Source organism: Nicotiana tomentosiformis, chromosome 3 (assembly GCF_000390325.3).
Source record: "Nicotiana tomentosiformis chromosome 3, ASM39032v3, whole genome shotgun sequence".
Lineage (NCBI taxonomy): Eukaryota > Viridiplantae > Streptophyta > Magnoliopsida > Solanales > Solanaceae > Nicotiana > Nicotiana tomentosiformis.
The window spans coordinates 118,843,157-118,859,740 of record NC_090814.1 but is presented as its reverse complement, the minus strand read 5'-3'; the positions used below and the strand labels follow the sequence as shown (position 1 = coordinate 118,859,740).

The 16,584-nt window shown below is 40.5% G+C and overlaps 1 long non-coding RNA gene across 1 annotated transcript; it reads left to right on the top strand.

Moving 5' to 3' along the window:
* Nucleotides 1-1,837: 1,837 nt before the first annotated feature.
* On the top strand, nt 1,838-4,018 carry LOC138908815 (uncharacterized). Its single transcript, XR_011415229.1, has 3 exons — nt 1,838-2,155; nt 2,289-3,816; nt 3,890-4,018. It is a non-coding gene; the product is annotated as an uncharacterized lncRNA (long non-coding RNA).
* The last annotated feature ends 12,566 nt before the right edge of the window (nt 4,019-16,584 follow it).

Here is a 16,584-nt window from a genome sequence, read left to right as displayed (position 1 = left end):
AGGTACTTCTTACCAGCCCAAACATTAGTGAGTACCTTTGCACGGAGATTTCGAGGTATATATACCAGTGTCCGCAGACTCCGAAGTCCCCTTCTATTCTTGTTATGTTACTTCCTTATTTTCTTAGACTCTGTTATATAGAGACATTGAGGATAAATTCTTAAAAGTTTGTGACCTATTTCTATCTGATTTTGGGAGTTGAAATTATTTGAATTATAGTTTATTTATTTCAGATTAAATTTTTATTCCACATTGATAGGCTTATCTAATCTTAGAGACTAGGTACCATCACGACATCCTACAGAGGGAATTTGGGGTCGTGACATGAGAGTGAACGAGTGGGTCGGGCAGTTAAGTTTGGGACAAGCTGGCAACGTGGCCTTTCGTGAGTCCCAACCTTTGCGGTTGCATCATTTCTGCGCTAGAATGATGTCATGACATCATACGTCATTATGGCGCATTTTCTCGATGCTTTGTGTCGTTTCCGGTGCGACTGTCAATTGGAACTACCGCTTCTATTCCAGTGCTGGGTAATGATGGCATAATCTCTTGGTTTTGATGCCCGAACTCTTATAAATAGAGATGTGGTGACATCCATTTATTCTTTACGTATTTTTCTCATCAAACCTTGTGACTTCTTCTCCTTCCTCCCTTGTTGTGAGTTTATTTTCCTGGTCTAAGTGCTTCATGTTGCTTCTACTCCTTCTTTGCGTGAATATCCTTTCTCTCATTGAAAATATGGCTAATGTATCCTCTGGTTCCGGTGTGGGAACTGACCCTGTCCCTTTGGCGGTGCTTATGCCTCCTCACGCTGATGGCGTTTCTGTCACCATTGAAGATGAGAACTTTCCTACGGTGGAGGAAATAATTCCTCGCAGCGAGAAAGTTAGTGCCACGTAAGATTAGATGTCCACTTTGGACAAACTTAATAGAAAAAGGGTATATTTGAACCAATAGTATTACGATAGGGGTATATTTGGACTCAAAGTATAACGAATGGTATATTTAAACCTTTTCTAATAGTACATGGGTATATTTGGCCCTTTATCGTTTTATAATTATTTCGACAAACTAACAAGCAATTAATGTTGCTCATAACTAGTTGAGGATTGAGTCAATGTATTTGTTAACAACTTATCTGGAGTATCTTTTTCGAAGCTTAAAAGAAGTTTAGAATCTCATAAACTGTGAACAATAATTTGTTCATGTGTTTGTTTAAGTTATTATGTGTGTCATTCAGGAGTAATGCTATTATCTAAAAACTCAATTTTTCGATCAAAATTTTTGAAAGAACTGATTTTAGTAAAGTTTCCTATACTAAACTAGTTTTGATTCACTGTCATTCCATTGATAGAAGTCCAACTAGAGAGACTTTTTCTATTACTTTGAGAAGAGAACCATTGGTTTGGCCGACAAATTACGTCGGAAAATAGATCTTCTCTCTTTGATTTGAAGCAAGATTGTTCCGTGATGTGCATCATATAACGACATATTTTTATTGCAAAATGTAGGAAAATATTTTCTGATTTAATGATCTTTTAATTATTGGTCAAATGGTCTCGTGGCCACTCAAACTTGTACCCGTTTACAAAGCCGATATATGAACTTACACTTTTCCCATTTGAACACTCCGACTCAACGGAATGGATACTAATAAACACCTTTGACCGTTGACTATGCCTATGTGGAAGGGGCGCAGCTGACATGGCTAAATTGTGTGCAAATCACGCTGACAAGACGCGTGGATAATATTGTTTTTATTAAAAAATATGAGAATCAGAATAAAATATAAATGAGATAGAAAAAAAAAAAAGACATTTCCCTTTCCCCTTCTCTTTTCCCCTCCCTCCCAGCTCTCTCGTCTTCCCTACCAAACTCCCACCTCCCCTTTCCCCCTCCCCCTCTATTCTACCACATTAATGAAGTCAAGCATTTTAATTTTTTTCTTCGCCATTTCTTTTTTCTTGTATATGCTCCTTCTAATTTTAACAAAGAGAATAAAATTATCAACAATAAAGCTCGAAATATATCACATCGAAGTGTAAATTTGGGCATAATTTTCTTCAGGCAAACACGAAAAAAAGACAGAAGGGACAACGGTTTTCATTGCATCAATGGGGTCCAATCATACCCATTGTTTCTGGTTTTATAAAAGGTTAGCAAATGCTTTGAATAGGAGAAGAGTAATTTTTCTTCAAGTTATAGTGATTTTTCTTTTATTTTGTCATTGGGTTTCAAATTTGGACTCTGATTTATTTTCTTTCTTCTTGGTATTTTTTCGATTCTAGTTTTTTCGATATTGTGAAGTCCCACTTTGAATGGATCAGATTTGAATTTTATCCATTGGAAATGGTGGCTGGGCGGGGGAAGGTTCTTCTGACAGGGCTATGGTGAAGAATAAAAGAAGGGAAAGAGAAGAAAAAATAAAAATTTAATAAATTGAGTTTGGAAAAAAGACAGGCCCCACAAATGTAATAACCCAATTTTTTTTATGTACTGATTAACTCAAGAGTTTTTAAATTATTTAAATAGTTAGTGGGTCTAATTTATTATTACATTTGATGGTTGGATAATAAAGTAGTTGGGATAAAATATATAGTAAAAAGTTAGAGCTAGGCCCATATATATATTTTTTGTGGCCTACATGAAAAGACCTAAGATGCAGGAGTCCGGAACCTAAATGTGAGCTTTTAGGACTCAAATGACCGAAATGAGTGAAAATAAAATATTGTGACCAAACTATATATAGCGCCTTTTTAAAGGGCGCTATACATTAAGTTGATTAGACTGGCAAGTATAGTGCCTTTTTCAACAGTGCTATACATATTTTGTGGGCCCACCAATAACTCTTATGCGCTTAACTGATATAACAATAATTCAGATGGGTATATTGCCCTTTAAAAGGGCGCTATATCTCAAAAATTCGACCCCCCGAATTGGGCATTGCCTTATTTAAAGGCGTTAAGGATTTTGGAAAAATCCATTCAGAAATATTCTCAACTCATGTTAAATTTTTCTTCTTGTTAAATTCTCAAGCATTTTTGTCATAATGTCTGAAGAGATAAAAGTAAGGGTTTCATTATATTGGGTGGTGAGGTTGTGGTAGTGAATAACTTAGTGAACTATAGTTTATCTCCACAGTGTCATATTAAGTTGTCACTTACAATGGAGTACGATAGACTGGTATCGTTGTTGTGTAATAAAATGAGTGTGAGCAAACATTCGATGAACCTTAAAGTAACTGGAAGATATCTATATTCTATCACTCCGCAAGAGGTTGCTTGTTACGTTGAGTTTAACATCGAGGATGATGAAACTTTGAGTTATTTTTTGAGGACTCCGGACGAATACTAGGAATTTCTTTTGATAAGAATATTGGAAATGTACGTGAAAGTTAAAGACGTTCGCAATAATGAGGTTGCGCAAAGCAAGGATAACCCTCAGTCATCGGGTGGTTATTCTGGAGAAGTTTTTGTCGAACAGGTTCCGGCTGAAAGAGTTTGGCGTGATTTCAACTTATCTCCACGGGCGAATGAGGAGCGAGGAAATAATTTCTCTCCTACTTTACATAATCCACAACACGAGTGGTAAACTTCAATTTTCCTTTGTGTTACGATGTTTATTTTTGTTGTATTGAATTTGTATTAACACTCATATATTCCACAGGGGATACCGTCCAGATATAAATTTTACAAGTTATGAACCCACGCCTAGTTGGAATATGCATAGTTCTGGTGTGTTGGATCATGGTGGTCCATCCGAGAGTCATCACCAACAGGATAATATCCATCATGGGATGTCAACACATTACGACTTGTAAGTGATGTGATATAGATATATATAAAGTATTTATCAATTTGAGTAGCTCATTATTTTGTTGTTTGTGCAGTGAAAACGAGCAAGTTGAACCTCCTGTCGTGACTCAATTACCCGAAGACGACATATTTAATCGGGATCTGGCAGATGCACAGAGTCAGAAAGAGAACAGTGATTATGAAAACAATGCCGATGAACCTCCTTTCGGGTTGACTTTTTAATATGAAATTTTATGTCGACGTTTTATTATCCGGAATTATTTCCGATAAATTTGAATGATGTTATATAATTAATTTGGCTAGATTTCAGCCGTTCGGAGGTCATTTCAAGCGAGAAGGCTATTTTGGAATATCGGCATAACTTCGTAAAGGTAAGTATCTTCCTAACCTTGTGTGGGAGAATTACCCCTTATGCATTAAGTCTTATGTGAAAATTGTGTGATTGAAAGCCGTGTATGCGAGGTGACGAGTACGTACTTAGTTTATATGTGCAAATTATATCGGTTAAAATTGATAGACGCCCTTATGTATTAAATTGGAAATTGTTGGCACTTATTAAATCCCTTATTTGTCATGCCTCATTACTTGTTTGCCGAGTTTATTTTTATATGATAATTTGGTGTGATTGTCACTTGACTTTTATGTGGATTCTGTGTTCTGTTGAGTTGCTATTTCGTGAAAATAATTTCATTAAGGATTTTTCATCTGCAAATAATTAATTAATTAAATTTGAAAAGAGATATTAATCTAAATACCAAGAATATGGATTAAAGAAGGCGGTATTCTATTCAGGAGATAGTTCGGTTGCACAGTGTGCCTGTTTCCATCATATCAGATAGAGGACCTTAGTTCACTTCGCATTTCTGGAGAGCTGTACAGAGTGAATTGGGGACCCGTGTAGAGCTCAGCACAACATTTCATCCACAGACCGACGGGCAGTCAGAGCGGATAGTTCAGATATTGGAGGATATGCTGAGAGCATGTGTGATTGACTTTGGAGGACAGTGGGATCAATTCTTACCTTTTGCCAAGTTTGCTTACAACAACAGTTATCAGTCCAGCATCGAGATGGTTCCATTTGAGGCTTTATATAGTCGGCGATGTCGTTCCCCCATCGGGTGGTTTGAGCCCGGCGAGGCTAAGCTATATGGTACTGATTTGGTAAAGGATGCCTTGGAAAAGGTAAAGTTGATACAGGAGCGACTTCGCACAGCACAGTCCAGACAGAAGAGCTACGCAGATCAGAAGGCGCGTGATGTATCATTTATGGTCGGCGAGAAGTTTCTCTTGAAAGTCTCGCTGATGAAGGGTATTATGAGATTCGAAAAGAAGGGCAAGTTGAGCCCAAAGTTTATAGACCCATTTAAGGTGTTGAGGCGAGTTGGGGAGGTTGCTTTTAAGCTTGCTTTACCTCCTAGCCTATCAGGGGTTCATCCAGATTTTCACGCGTCTATGCTCCGGAGATACCACACCGACTTGTCACAAGTGCTAGACTTCAGCACTATTCAGCTAGATGAGAGATTGGGTTATGACGAGGAGCCACTTGCTATCGTTGCTAGACAAGATCGCCAGTTGAGATCCAAGAGGATTTCCGCGGTAAAGGTTCAGTGAAGGGGCCAACTAGTCGAGGAGGTGACCTGGGAGTCCGAGGAGGATATGCGGAGCAAATATCCACACTTATTCAGCACTTCAGGTATGAATCTAAACTCGTTCGAGGATGAACATTTGTTTAAGAGGTGGAGAATGTAACGACCTGATCGGTCATTTTTCTTTCTAGAACCCCGTTCATCTAAATAAGACTTCCCATAATTGCTTTTACTGATTTATGACTTGCGGGGATGGTTGGTTTGGGATTTGGAAGAATTTGAGTTGAAATCGGAACATTTGGTTCCTTAAGGTTGGCTTAAAAGGCCAAGTTTGACTCCGGTCAACATTTTGAGTAAATGACCTCGTAATCGGTATTTGATGGTTCCAATAGGTTTGTATGATGATTTCGGACTTGGGCGTATGTTCGGATTGGGTTTTGGATGACTCGGGAGCGTTTTGGCGCCTAATAGTGAAAGTTGGTTCTTGAAGAACTTTAAAGTTCTTTAAATTTGGTTTAGAGCGGTTTTTGGTGATATCGAGGTCCAAATGGAATTCCAAGATCGAGAATAGTTCCGTTGTGTCATTTGAAACTTGCACGCAAAATTTGGTGTCATTTCGAGTAGTATAAGTACGTTTCGGTGCATTGCAAGTAAATTGAAGAACTTGAAGTTCTTAAGTTTGATTCAATTGGTTTTAATGTTATTGCGGGCGTTCCGTGAGTTCGAGCGAGTCCGTTTTGTAATTCCAAACTTATTGGTAAGTTCAAGCTAGGCCCGGGGGCCCTGAGTGTCGATCAGACGAGGCTCGGACCATTTCGGAAGCTGAAGCAACAGCTGAAGCTCCCCAGTTCTGTCATAACCGCACCTACGGTTGGCCAGCCGCAGGTGCGAGACCACCGTCCGCAGTTATGTCCCAAGCCGGCCTAGCCTATTCCGCAGATGCGGCCCAGCGGCCCAGCCAACTCCACAGAAGCGGATACCTGGTCCGCAAAAGAGGAACCGCAGGTGCAGCCTATACACCGCAAGTGCGAAAATCATTGGGGCAGCGAGGTTCAATTAATACGGGACCTAAGCCATTTTCACTCATTTTCTCTCACTCTTTGGGCAACTATTGGAGCTTCTTGGGAGGGATTTCCACCTAGCTTTTGGAGGTAAGTAATTTCTACCTATCGTGAGTTCAATACATAGATTTTGGGTAGATTCCAACATAAACATTAGTATAAATCATGAGTTAGATGAAAAACCTAGGGTTTGATAAGAATGAGATTTTTACCACGAAGTTGACCATGAAACTTAAATGAAAATCATATATTAATGTTCCTAAGGATATGGGTAACAACTTTCTTCGAAATTTTCCGAAATCCGGGCACATGGTCCTGGGGATGAATTTTAGGAATCTTGCATTTAGAGTTGGGAAATTACTTAACTAGTGGGGATATGAACTTTTAAGCCTATATTGATTAGTTTCTACACTATTTGGATAATTTTGGATTGTTCGGCACCGAATTGAGGGTTTGGGCATAAGCTTGGACCGAAAAGTAGTCCTTAAAGCGAGATAAGTTTCTTTTCTAACCTTGTAAGAGGAAAATTTCTCCATAGGTGAACTTAATTAATATATGATTATTTGTGGGGTCTACGTATGCACGAAGTGATGAGAGTCCGTACGTAGCTACTATTCTTGTTATGTCCGGGTAGTTCTAGGCTTACACTATACTTTGTGGGTACCGTTATCTGAACATAATTATTTATTTACATTGAATGAAACTAAGTTGAGGATTTCAAGATTTCAAAGGTTTCAAGTAAATTAATGTTTTGAAAAAAATTGAGAAAAAATACGTTATATTTATGTTTAACCACGCCCCAAGTATATTCCGTAAGCGGGGTGACTATTTCCACTACTCTCATGGGAGTGGGTCGTTTGCCTCGGCAGGTTAATAGATGCATCTATGATTCGCGCTGTTCGACCCTCGGCAGTGCACAATTTATATTTTTATGTTGGATCGGGCCGAACGTCCTCGGTGAAATTTGTGTGTGATAATAGAAGTGGAAGCTCCTTTTATAATTGGTGTAAATTTATTGTTTTAGAGATCATTTGTTTAAAATGAAGGAAGTATTTTGGTTTCTTAGATATGATGGAAGAACTGTACAGTTATTTCTTGTTTTGAGTTTATTGTTAGTTCTGTGTATCATGCTTATTTAGAATCACATATTATTATATTGTTGGCCCTAGTGAGTATCGAAGTTGACCCTTCGTCATTACTTCTTCGAGGTTAGACTAGATACTTACTGGGTATATATTTTTATGTACTCACGCTACACTTCTGTACTTGATTGTACAGGATTTGAGGCAGGTGCATCTGGCCAGCAGTCCAGCGCGTAGATTGATTTCCCAGCTCGAGACTTCCCGGTGAGCTGTCCTTTTGAGCCTTTCTGCAGTAGTTGGAGTCTCTCTTATGTTCTTTTATTTTCTGTCTATTTCCTTTTAGACAGTAGGCTAGCATTGTTTTGTATATTCTACTAGATTGCCCACATAATTTTGACACCAGGTTTCGGCACACACACTAGTAGACTTATGGTTTTGGTTTGCTCATATGATTACGATTAGTACTAATTGCTTCCATTTATTTACGTTAAAATTTGCAAACTCCTAAATCTTTTTTTTTAATAAGGAAAAAGCTATCGTTTACAAATTTATCTAAGCGGGAAATCACTAGTTGATCAGTGTTGGCTTGCCTAACAACGGTATTGGGCGCCATCACGACCTATAATGGAATTGGGTCGTGACACTATCAATTACACAAATATCTTCATGATTGGTCTTTGATCCAAACATAATTTGAGGATTATCCATATTTTTCAAAATGACATAAACAAAATAAATATGATAGTAAACATCATTATATAGCATAACTTTTATTTATGTATAACAATTACATAACCGTACTATCTACTACAAATAATAAAAATTTAAATATTTATATTTCTACAGATTCATCATCGATCACATGACTTATTTCTCCTTCCGGGAGTGCAAAGTAATCAGCTACATCCAAATGCATGAAGTCTAAATTATCTTCAGAAATAAAATTTGCTTCAGCATTTTTCTCTGTCTTCTTCAGAGAGGCTTGATACAGCTCAACCAGGTGCTTTGGCGTACGACATGTACGTGACCAGTGCCCTTTTCCTCCATATCTATAGCATGCATTTTCTGCCTTTGCTACTTGCATCGCTTCATGCTTTTGTTCCTTCCTTTTCCACTGCTGGTGGTGAGAAGGGTTCTTTGGTACATTATTATTACCATGATTAGAGTTTCTTCCTCGACCACGGCCATGACCACGACTAAGGCCACGTCCTCCTCCATGCTTAGCTTGTTGGAAGTTCATCTCATTCACTTCAGGGAATGGACAAGAACCAGTAGGTCGGCTTTCATGGTTTTTCATTAATAGCCCATTATGTTTCTCAGCTACAAGAAGATGTGAGATATATTCAGAATACTTTTTGAATCCCATCTCTCGATATTTCTGTTGCAGGGGCATATTCGAGGCATGAAAGGTGGTGAAAGTTTTCTCCAACATATCATGATCAGTAATATTATCACCACATAATTTCAATTGGGAAATAATTCTGAACATAGCAGAATTATACTCACTGATATATTTAAAGTCTTGTAGCCTTATATGAGTCCAATCATAATGTGCATGTGGAAGAACGACCATCTTCAGATGATCATATTGTCATGTCCCAAAACCCTATCATGTCGTGATGGCGCCTATCGAGGGTACTAGGCAAGCCGATGTTTTCAAAATACTTCAAATGTTTCACAAATATAAACCAAAAGCTTGATATGACAGAGTTTTCATAAAGACAGGAGTTAAACTCAAAATACAACACGGAAAAATAGCCCAAAACATCAGGGTGTCACCAAGTAATGAGCATCTAAACAACCAGTCTAAGAAACAGTGTCCACAAGAGTTTGTGTCTAAATGCCAATACAGAAAAGAAAGATAATAAGAAAGGAGAGACAAGAACTGCGAATGCCGGAAGCTACCTCCTGAATCTCCGATACTCAACCACGCATGAGATTAACGTCCTCCGTGACCGGATATACCTGGATCTGTACATAAAGTGTAGGGTGTAGCATGAGTACAACCAATTCAGTAAGTAACAAAAATATATAAGGAACTGAGAAGTAGTGACGAGCTATACAATTACTGTTCACTTTAGTAGTTTCAGCAATGAAAGTAGACATGATTCAATTCCGGCAATATAAATTAAGTCAGTTGTACATTTACTCAGTTCAAATAAACCGGATACAATATTTTTCCAGAAATTCAAAACAATGACATAATTCAACTAAGTGCAGCAACAAAGGAAACAAATGCAACCTTTCAGGGTAACAATCACTCAAGCTCTCAATAGCTCAAACACTTGGCTCTCAGCCCTCATTAATCACACTCAATAGGTACCTGCGCTCACTGGGGGTGTACAGACTCCGGAGGGGCTCCTTCAGCCCAAGCGCTATATCGTTGTGGTGTGCAGCCTAATCCAATCATATAAGTAGTCATAAGGCTCGTTGTGGCGTGCAACCCGATCCATAGTCCATTATAGTCATAAGGCTCGTTGAGGCATGCAACCCGATCCACATGCACTCACATAGCTCACATCTCGGCACTCAGGCCCTATCTCAATCACTAACCTCTCCAGCCTCTCGGGCTCTCAGAAATACAAATCAGTCAATAAGAGATAATAACAAGTATCAACAAGAAAACAAGAGGAAATGGAGATATGACACACAAGTAAAATTGTGACTGAGTACAAGACAACAAATAGCAGCTAATTCAACAAGTACCCAACCGCTGCGGGTCCCAACAGTGATATCATATGGCCTAAGCATGGTTTCTAACATGAATGGCAGTCAAATTTCTAGAAGACAGAGGGAACATGTAATTAACAATAAGTTATTCGACTTTACAGTCTCACGGGATGGACCAAGTCACAATCCCCCCACGGTGCACGCCCACACGCCCGTCACCTAGCATGTGCGTCATTTCCACAATAATCACATCATACCAAAATCCGAGGTTTCATACCCTCAGGACCGGATTTAAGATTGTTACTTACCTCAAACCGTACAAAATCCTACTCCAAAATGCCTCTGCCCCTCGAATTAGTCTCCAAATGCCCCGAATCTAGCCATAAATAGTACGATATAATTAATATAGGATAAAAGAATCAATTCCACAAGAAAAATACGAAATTATAAGCCAAAGTACAAAATAGGCTCAACCCGTCCCCCCGAGCCCATGTCTCAAAATCCGACAAAATTCACAAAACCCGAAAGCCCATTCACTCACGAGTCTAACCATACCAAATTTACTCAAATCCGATAAAACAAAACCCATTCAAAACCTCAAAAATCTAACACAAGAACACTTCCTCTTTTTTCCCAATTTTCCACCACAAATCACAAATTAGATGATGGAATTAAAGACATAATCATGGAATTTAGCCAAAACCAAGTAAGAATCCCTTACCCCAATCAAGTCCACAAAAATCCCTTAAAGAATCGCCCAAATCCGTGGCCTCTAGCTCAAAATATAAAGAATGGGTTCAAACCCTCATTTTTGAAATTAAATATTGTTGCCCAGATTTCCTTATTCGCGAACGCGACAGTACTCCGTTCGCGTAGACCAGTTTGACTGCCTCCCAGTTTAACTCTCCGCGAACGCGACCAACACTTCGCGAACACGATGCTTTACCAACTCTGACCTTCGTGAATGCAACCCATGCCTTGCGAACGTGTAGACCAAAAGGCTGGGGATCCCCAGCTGCCTCACTCCTCTTCGCAAACGCGACACCACTCCCGTGTCCGCGATGCACACCCAGACTACACCTTCGCGTTCGCGTCCTCTTCTTCGCAAACGCAGAGAAAAAAAATTCCCCGCTCATAAACACCCTTCGCGAATGTGAGGCTCCTCTCGCGAACGCATAGAGGAAACCAGAAAAACACAGCAGCAGACATCAGCCATCAACCAAGGTCCAAAAATGATCTGTTAACCACCCGAAACTCACCCGAGGCCCCCCGGGACCTCAACCAAACATACCATCAAGTCCCAAAACATCATACAAACTTAGTTGAACCCTCAAATTACCTCAAACAACATCAAAACACGAATTACACACGGACTCAAGCCTAATGAACTTTGAAATTTCCAAATTTTACAAACGATGCCGAAACGTATCAAATCACGTCCGATTGACCTCAAATTTTGCACACAAGTCACAAATGACCCCACTAACCTACTGCAACTTCCGAAATCGGGATCCGGCACGATAGTAAAAAGTCAACCCCCTGATCAAACTTCCCAAAAATTCAACTTTTGCCATTTCAAGCCTAATTCTACTCCCGACCTCCAAATCACAATTCGGACACGCTCCTAAGTCCAAAATCATCCAACGGAGCTAACAGAACCATCAAAATTCTAATCCGAGATTGTTTACATATAAGTCAATATCCGGTCAACTTTTCTAGCTTAAGATGTCAATTAAGAGACTAAGGGACTCAATTCACTCCGGACCCGAACCAACTAACCCGGTAAGTCATATAACAGTTGTGGAACATAATAGAAGCAGAAAATGGGGAAACAGGGCTACCACTCTCGAGACGACCGGCCGGGTCGTCACATCCTCCCCCTCTTAAACAAATGTTCGTCCTTGAACGAGTATAGATACATACCTGAAGTGGTGAAAAGATGAGGATAACTGCTGCGCATATCATGCTTAGTCTCCCAAGCCGCCTCCTCAACCGACTGATCCCTCCACTGAACCTTCACAGAATCAATATTCTTCGACCTCAGCTTTCTGACCTGCTTATCCAAGATCGCCACCGGCTCCTCAACATAAGATAAATTATTGTCTAGTTGGACTGAGCTGAAATCCAACACGTAAGACTGATCGTCGTGATACTTCTGGAGCATAGAAACATGGAATACTGGATGAACTCCTGCAAGATTGGGAGACAAGGCAAGCTTATAAGCAACCTCCCCAACACGTCGCAACACCTCAAATGGGCCGATAAACCTCGGGCTCAGCTTGCCCTTCTTTCCGAACCTCATAACACCCTTCATGGGTGACACCTTGAGCAAGACCCGCTCTGCAACCATGAATGCAACATCGTGAACCTTCCGATCTGCATAACTCTTCTATCTGGATTGGGCTGTGCGTAGTCTATCCTGAATCACCTTAACCTTCTCCAGAGCATCCTGAACCAAGTCTGTACCCAATAATCAAGCCTCACCCGGCTCGAACCAACCCACTGGAGACCTACACCGCCTACCATACAGAGCCTCATACGGTGCCATCTGGATGCTCGACTGGTAACTGTTGTTGTAAGAAAACTCCGCTACACAAACTCCCAAACTCCATCACACACACACAAACCATATCCTCTAATATTAGTATAGTGCGCTCAGACTGTTCGTCCGTCTGAGGGTGAAATATTGTGCTCAACTCCACTCGAGTACCCAACTCATGCTGTACGGCCATCCAGAACCGTGATGTAAACTGCATACCCTGGTCAGAGATAATAGATACCGGTAAGCAATGAAGCCTGGCGATCTCGTAGATATACACTCGAGCCAACTGCTCGGAAGAATAGGTAGTCATCACAAGAATGAAATGAGCTGACTTGGTCAGCCTATCCACAATCACCCAAACTGCATCAAACCTCCGCTGAGTCCGTGGGAGTCCAACAAAGAAATCCATAGTGATTCGCTCCCACTTCCACTCCGGAATCTCTAACTTCTGAAGCAACCCACCTAGTCGCCGATGCTCATACTTCACCTGTTGGCAATTTAGGCACCGAGCTACATACTCCACTATGTCCTTCTCCATTATCCTCCATTAGTAATGATGTCTCAAGTCCTGATAATTCTTCGCAGCACCCGGATGAATAGAATACCGTGAACTATGAGCCTCCTAGAGAATCAGCCAACGCAAACCATCTACATTGGGCACATATAGCCTGCCATGCATCCTTAATGCACCATCATCCCCAATAGTGACCTTCTTAGCATCATCGTACTGGACCGTGTCCTTAAGGACAAGTAGATGGGGGTCATCATGTTGACGCTCCCTGATACGATCATAAGGAGAAGACCGAGAGACCACACAAGCCAATACTCAACTCAACTCAGAAAGATCCAATCTAACAAACTGGCTGGCAAAGGCCTAAACATCCAATGCCAATGGCCTCTCTGCTGCTGGAAGATATGCTAAGCTCCCCAAACTCTCCGCCCGGCGACTTAAGGCATCGGCCACCACATTGGCCTTCTCGGGATGGTACAAAATGGTGATATCATAGTCCTTAAGAAGCTCCAACCACCTCCGCTGATGCAAGTTAAGATCCTTCTATTTTAATAGATACTGCAAACTCCGGTGATCAATGTAAATTTCACAATGGACACCGTACAAATAGTGCCACCAGATCTTCAAGGCGTGAACAATAGCTGCTAACTCAAGGTCTTGGACAGGATAGTTATTCTCATGGGGCTTCAACTGGCGTGAAGCATAAGCAATCCCTCTACCCTTCGGCATCAGGACACACCCAATACCGATCCGCGAGGCATCATAATACACTGTGTAAGAACCAGAAGCTGATGGTAGAACTAGAACTGGGGCCGTGGTCAAAGAAGTCTTGAGCTTCTGAAAGCTCTCCTCGCACTCATCCGACCACCTGAAAGGAGCACCCTTTTGGGTTAATTTAGTCAATGGCGATGCAATAGATGAGAAACCCTTCACAAAATGACGGTAATAACCGGCCAAACCGAGAAAACTTCAAATCTCTGTGGCTGAGGAAGGTCTGGGCCAACTCTAAACCGCCTCTATCGTCTTCGGATCTACCTGAATACCCTCAATGGACACCACGTGCCCCAAGAACGCCACTGAACTGAGCCAAAAGTCACACTTGGAGAACTTTGCATAAAGCTTCTCCTCCCTCAACCGCTGTAACACAATCCTCAAATGCTGGGCATGCTCCTCCTAGCTACGAGAATACACCAGGATGTCATCAATGAATAATAAAACGAACGAGTCAAGATAAGGCTAAAACACATTGTTCATCAGATGCATGAACGCTGCTGGGGCATTGGTCAGCCAAAAAGACATCACAAGGAACTCATAATGGCCATATCGGGTCCTGAAAGTTGTCTTAAGAATATCTAAGTCCTGAATCTTCAGCTGGTGATACCCTGACCTCAAATCAATCTTGGAGAACACCATCGCTCCCTGAAGCTGGTCAAACAGACCATCAATACGTGGCAAAGGATACTTGTTCTTGATTGTGACCTTGTTCAACTGCCTATAATCAATGCACATTCTCATAATACCATCCTTCTTCTTTACAAATAGAACTGGTGCACCCCAAGGTGACACGCTAGGCCGGATAAAACCCTTATCAAGGAGTTCCTGAAGCTGTTCTTTCAATTCCTTCAACTTCGCTGGTGCCATACGATACGGTTGATGACGTCCAAATCCACTACTAAAAAGTAAATGGATACGGTAGCATGCAATATAATTTACCTAACTATGAGTCGGGGTCGAATCCCACAGAGAACAATATATAGGCGATTAGGCGTGTAAGAGAATTATCACTTATTATGCTAAGCCAAACACTTAGAAATGGTTGAGAAAATATTTATAACTAATTGCGAAAATATAAACTAACCTAGAAATCAAGTAAAAAGATCAATGGCTACAAGTATGGATGCCCGGGGAATTACATTCAAGTAACGATCCAATGTATTTCACGATTTTACAAATATGAGCGAGTTTATATTAATTAGCCTTGGGTAATAATTCTATATTAGCTTCTTCCAAAGACTAACAAGACTTCCTAATTGAATTATTCCTAAAACAATTAAGAGATTAAGCACACCCGAATATGGCTACAAGTAGTTCAATCCTATCCCTAGGTAGAATCTATAAAGTGAGGGTTAAAACCTCAAGTTCTTGTTAATTAATCTTCCCCAAAATTAAATCGAAGTTAATGGGCGAGTCCTAGGGTTAGCTAATCTCTTTGGAAATATTAAAGAACAAGAATAATTAAAGAAATAATAACTCACTTTATAATAAATAAATATCATTCAAGATATAAGCACAACAAGATATTTAATCCACACTTTAAATATGAATATTTCCATAAACAAGATTCAAATGTTGGAATAAATACTACACACTTATATATACAAAACAAAGCAAGGAAATGAAGAAATGAACATAAATGGGTAAGAAATTCTAAACCAAAAGCTTCAAATCTTCAAGACCCAAGAGTGTGTGCAAGAACCCTAGCTCCAAAACTTGTATTCTCTCTCAAGATATGTTCAAAGCTGCCAAAGATGTGCCAAAGATATGTTTCCAATAAGCTAGGTCGTGTATTTATGGGTTTGGAGTTGAGAAAATGTGAAATGCCAAGACTGTCCATAGCTGAAGCCTGTTGACCGCACCTGCGGAAGGATCCTCGCTGGTGTGGCTCCGCAGATGCAGATAGCCTACCGCAGAAGCAAAATTTGATGGGAAACACTAGCTCCGCATAAGCGGGCTTGCACGTGCAGATGCGCGATTGCAGATGCAAATATTAAGCGCAGAAGCGCTACCGCAGATGCGGTGAGTCGATCGCAGAAGCGCTTTCTGCCAGCCAGGTCTTCTTCCGCAGATGCGGGTCCTTTCTCACAGATGCGAGATCGCATAAGCGATCTGTCTTCCGCATATGCGAGATATCTTAAGGATTTTGCATTGTTTCAACTCTTATTTTGCTCAATTCCACTTCAATTGAATTCAACTCACTTCATGGTATCATTTACCTAAAAATCTAGCAATACACACCATAAACAACCTCATATTATAATTAAAGGATGCAAAATCTAAGGAAAAGATACTAAAATAAATGGTAAAATCACCACTCATCAATGGTGGAATAGAAATGGGCTGAGTGCCCGACACCAAATCAATACCGAAGTCAATATCCCTGTCAGGCGGCATGCCCGGCAGGTCTGCAGAAAACACATCCGGAAACTCTCGCACCAACGGTACAGAATCAATAGCAAGGGTCTCTACACTAACATCCCTCACAAAGGCAAAATAAGATAGACAACCCTTCTCAACCATCCGTTGAGCCTTTAAGTATG